This window comes from Cetorhinus maximus, unplaced genomic scaffold, assembly GCF_964194155.1.
Source record: "Cetorhinus maximus unplaced genomic scaffold, sCetMax3.hap1.1 HAP1_SCAFFOLD_1038, whole genome shotgun sequence".
NCBI classification, from domain to species: domain Eukaryota; kingdom Metazoa; phylum Chordata; class Chondrichthyes; order Lamniformes; family Cetorhinidae; genus Cetorhinus; species Cetorhinus maximus.
Window position 1 is genome coordinate 94150 of NW_027596980.1, and position 5632 is coordinate 99781.

A 5632-nucleotide genomic window follows, 5' to 3' on the forward strand; every position below is an offset into this window, starting at 1 on the left:
GCATGAGCTGGCACCAACTCAGCACCAGCGATCACCAACTCAGCACCAGCGATCACCACCTCAGCACCAGCGATCACCACCTCAGCACCAGCGATCACCAACTCAGCTCAAACAATCACCAGCTCAGCTCCAACAATCACCAGGTCAGGTCCAACTATCAGCCGCTCAGCTCCATCTATCAGCAGCTCAGCTCCAACTCTCACCAGCTCAGCTCCAGCTATCACCAGCTCGGCTCCAGCTATCACCAGCTCGTCTCCAGCAATCACCAGCTCAGCCCCAACAATCACCAGCGCAGCTCCAGTAATCACCAGTGTAGCTCCAATAATCATGAGCTCAGCTCCAACAATCAGCAGCTCAGCTCCAACAATCACCAGCTCAGCTCCAACGATCACCAGATTTGCTCGGACAATCACCAGTGCATCTCCGGCAATCACCAACAGAGCTCCAACAATCACCAGCACAGCACCAACTATCACCAACAGAGCTCCAACAATCACCAGCACATCTCCAGCTATCACTAACAGAGCTCTAACAATCACCAGCTCAGCTCCAACAATCACCAGCACATCTCCAACAATCACCAACAGAACTCTAAAAATCACCAGCTCAGCTTCTGCAGTCACCAGCTCAGCTTCTGCAGTCACCAGCTCAGCTTCTGCAGTCACCAGCTCAGCTTCTGCAGTCACCAGCTCAGCTTCTGCAGTCACCAGCTCAGCTTCTGCAGTCACCAGCTCAGCTTCTGCAGTCACCAGCTCAGCTTCTGCAGTCACCAGCTCAGCTTCTGCAGTCACCAGCTCAGCTTCTGCAGTCACCAGCTCAGCTTCTGCAGTCACCAGCTCAGCTTCTGCAGTCACCAGCTCAGCTTCTGCAGTCACCAGCTCAGCTCCTGCAGTCACCAGCTCAGCTCCTGCAGTCACCAGCTCAGCTCCTGCAGTCACCAGCTCAGCTCCTGCAATCACCAGCTCAGCTCCTGCAATCACCAGCTCAGCTCCTGCAATCACCAGCTCAGCTCCTGCAATCACCAGCTCAGCTCCTGCAATCACCAGCTCAGCTCCTGCAATCACCAGCTCAGCTTCTGCAATCACCAGCTCAGCTTCTGCAATCACCAGCTCAGCTTCTGCAATCACCAGCTCAGCTTCTGCAATCACCAGCTCAGCTTCTGTAATCACCAGCTCAGCTTCTGCAATCACCATCTCAGCTTCTGCAATCACCAGCTCAGCTTCTGCAATCACCAGCTCAGCTTCTGCAATCACCAGCACATCTCTGGGAATCACCAACAGAGCTCTAACAATCACCAGCTCAGCTCGAACAATTACCAGCTCAGTTCACACAATCACCAGCTCAGTTCCAACAATCACCAGCTCAGTTCCAACAATCACCAGCTCAGCTCCAACAATCACCAGCTCAGCTCCAACTATCACCAGTACATATCCAGCAATCACCAGCATCTCTCTAGCAATCGCCAGCTCAGCTCCAACAATCAGCAGCACCTCTAGAGCAATCACCAGCTCAGCTCCAGCAATCACCAGCACATCCCCAACTAACACTAACAGAGCTCTAACAATCACCAGCTCAGCTCCAACAATCACCAGGTCAGGACCAACTATCAGCAGCTCAGCCCCAACTCTCACCAGCTCAGCTCCAACTATCACCAGCTCGGCTCCAGCTATCACCAGCTCGGCTCCAGCTATCACCAGCTCGGCTCCAGCTATCACCAGCTCGTATCCAGCAATCACCAGCTCAGCTCCAGTAATCACCAGTGTAGCTCCAATAATCACGAGCTCAGCTCCAACAATCAGCAGCTCAGCTCCAACTATCACCAGCTCAGCTCCAACTATTACCAGCTCTGATCCAACTATCACAATCTCAGCTCCAAAAATCACCAGCTCAGCTCCAACAATCACCAGCTCAGCTCCAACAACCACCAGCTCAGCTCCAACAACCACCAGCTCAGTTCCAACAATCACCAGCTCAGCTCCAGCAATTACCAGCTCAGCTCCAGCAATCGCCAGCACATATCCAGCAATCAGCAGCACCTCTCCAGCAATCTCCAGCTCAGCTTCAACAATCACCAGCTCAGCGCCAACTATCACCAGTACATATCCAGCAATCACCAGCATCTCTCTAGCAATCGCCAGCTCAGCTCCAACAATCAGCAGCACCTCTCCAGCAATCACCAGCACTGCTCCAACAATCACCAGCAAAGCTCCAGCAATCACCAGCTCAGTTCACACAATCACCAGCTCAGTTCCAACAATCACCAGCTCAGCTTCAACAATCACCAGCTCAGCGCCAACTATCACCAGTACATACCCAGCAATCACCAGCATCTCTCTAGCAATCGCCAGCTCAGCTCCAACAATCAGCAGCACCTCTAGAGCAATCACCAGCTCAGCTCCAGCAATCACCAGCTCAGCTCCAACAACCACCAGCTCAGCTCCAACAACCACCAGCTCAGTTCCAACAATCACCAGCTCAGCTCCAGCAATTACCAGCTCAGCTCCAGCAATCGCCAGCACATATCCAGCAATCAGCAGCACCTCTCCAGCAATCTCCAGCTCAGCTTCAACAATCACCAGCTCAGCGCCAACTATCACCAGTACATATCCAGCAATCACCAGCATCTCTCTAGCAATCGCCAGCTCAGCTCCAACAATCAGCAGCACCTCTCCAGCAATCACCAGCACTGCTCCAACAATCACCAGCAAAGCTCCAGCAATCACCAGCTCAGTTCACACAATCACCAGCTCAGTTCCAACAATCACCAGCTCAGCTTCAACAATCACCAGCTCAGCGCCAACTATCACCAGTACATACCCAGCAATCACCAGCATCTCTCTAGCAATCGCCAGCTCAGCTCCAACAATCACCAGCACTGCTCCAACAATCACCAGCAAAGCTCCAGCAATCACCAGCTCAGCTCCAACAATCACCAGCTCAGCACCAGCAATCACCAGCTCAGCTCTAACAACCACCAGCACATCTCCAACAATCACCAGCACATCTCCAACAATCACCAGCACATCATCAATAATCACCAGCACATCGCCAACAATCACCAACAGAGCTCTAATAATCACCAGCTCAGCTTCTGCAATCACCAGCTCAGCTTCTGCAATCACCAGCACATCTCTGTCAATCACCAACAGAGCTCTAACAATCATCAGCTCAGCTCCAACCATCAGCAGCACATCTTCAACTAACACTAAAAGAGCTCTAACGATCACCAGCGTAGCTCCAACAATCACCAGCTCATCTCCAGCAGTCACCAACTCAGCATGAACTATCACCAACTCAGCATGAGCTATCACCAACTCAGCACGAGCTATCACCAACTCAGCACGAGCTATCACCAACTCAGCACGAGCTATCACCAACTCAGCACGAGCTATCACCAACTCAGCACGAGCTATCACCAACTCAGCACGAGCTATCACCAACTCAGCACGAGCTATCACCAGCTCAGCTCCAACAATCACCAGCTCAGCTCCAACAATCACCAGCTCAGCTCCAACAATCACCAGCTCAGCTCCAACAATCACCAGCTCTGATCCAACAATCACCAACTCAGCACCAGCAATCAGCAAGTCGGCCCTAGATATCACCAGCTAAGCTCCAACAATCACCAGCCCAGCTCCAGCAATCACCAGCTCAGCTCAGCAATCACCAGCTCAGCTCAGCCATTACCAGCACATCTCCAGCCATCACCAGCACATCTCCAGCCATCACCAGCACAGGTCCAACAATCACCAGCTCAGCTCAAACAATCACCAGCTCAGCTCAAACAATCACCAGCACAGCTCGAGCAATAACCAGGTCAGCTCCAACAATCATCAGCATTGCTCAAAATAGTCACAACCTCAGCTCCAACAATCACGATCTCAGCTCCAACAATCACCAACATAGCGTCAGCAATCACCAGCACAACTCCGGCAATCACCAGCTGAGCTCCCACAATCACCAGCTCAGCTCAAGCAATGACCAGCACGTCTCCAATAATCACCAGCACAGCTCGAAAAATCACCAGCACTGCTCCAACAATCACCAGCAAAGCTCAGCTCCAACAATCACCAGCTGAGCTCCAACAATCACCAGCTCAGCACCAGCAATCATCAACTCAGCACCAGCAATCACCAGCTCAGCTCCAGCAATCACCAGCTCAGCTTCTGCAATCACCAGCTCAGCTCCTGCAATCACCAGCTCAGCTCCTGCAATCACCAGCTCAGGTTCTGCAATCACCAGCACATCTCTGGCAATCACGAACAGAGCGCTACAATCACCAGCACAGCTCCAACTATCACCAACAGAACTCTAACAATCACCAGCTCAGCTCTAACAATCACCAGCTCAGCTCAAACAATCACCAGCTCAGCTCAAACAATCACCAGCTCAGCTCAAACAATCACCAGCTCAGCTCAAACAATCACCAGCTCAGCTCAAACAATCACCAGCTCAGCTCAAACAATCACCAGCTCAGCTCAAACAATCACCAGCTCAGCTCCTACAATCACATCATCAGCTCAAACAATCACCAGATCAGCTTAAACAATCACCAGTTCAGGTCCAGCAATCAACAGCTCAGCTCCAGCAATCAACAGCTCAGCTCCAGTAATCACCAGCACATCTCCAAACATTACCAACAGAGCTCTAACAATTACCAGCTCAGCATGACTAATCACCAGCTCAGCTTCAACAATCACCAGCACAGATCCATGAATCAACAGCTCAGCTCCAGCAATCACCAGCTGAGCTCCAGCAATCACCAGCTCAACCCGAGCAATCACCAACTCAACTCCAGCAATCACCAGCTCAACTCCAGCAATCACCAACTCAACTCCAGCAATCACCAACTCAACTCCAGCAATCACCAACTCAACTCCAGCAATCACCAACTCAACTCCAGCAATCACCAACTCAACTCCAGCAATCACCAACTCAACTCCAGCAATCACCAGCTCAACTCCAGCAATCACCAGCTCAACTCCAGCAATCACCAGCTCAACTCCAGCAATCACCAGCTCAACTCCAGCAATCAACAGCTCAGCCCCAGCAATCACCAGCTCAACTCCAGCAGTCAACAGCTCAGCCCCAGCAATCAACAGCTCAGCCCCAGCAATCACCATCTCAGCTCCAGCAATCACCAGCTCAGCTCCAACAATCACCAGCTCAGCTCCAACAATCACCATCTCACCTCCAACAATCACCATTTCACCTCCAACAATCACCATCTCACCTCCAACAATCACCAGCACAGCTCCAACAATCACTAGCACAGCTCCAACAACCACCATCTCAGATCCAACAATCACCATCTCACCTCCAACAATCACCAGCTCACCTCCAACAATCACCAGCTCACCTCCAACAATCACCAGCTCACCTCCAACAATCACCAGCACAGATCCAGCAATCACCAGCTCAGCTCCAACATTCACCAGCTCTGATCTAGCAATCACCAGCTCAGCTCCAGCAATCACCAGCTCAGCTCCAGCTATCACCCGCTCAGACCCAGCAATCACCTGCTCAGATCCAGCAATCACCAGTAGATCTCCAACAATCACCGGCAACGCTCCAGCAATCACCAGCTCAGCTCCAACAATCACCAGATCAGCTCCAACGATCACCAGATTTG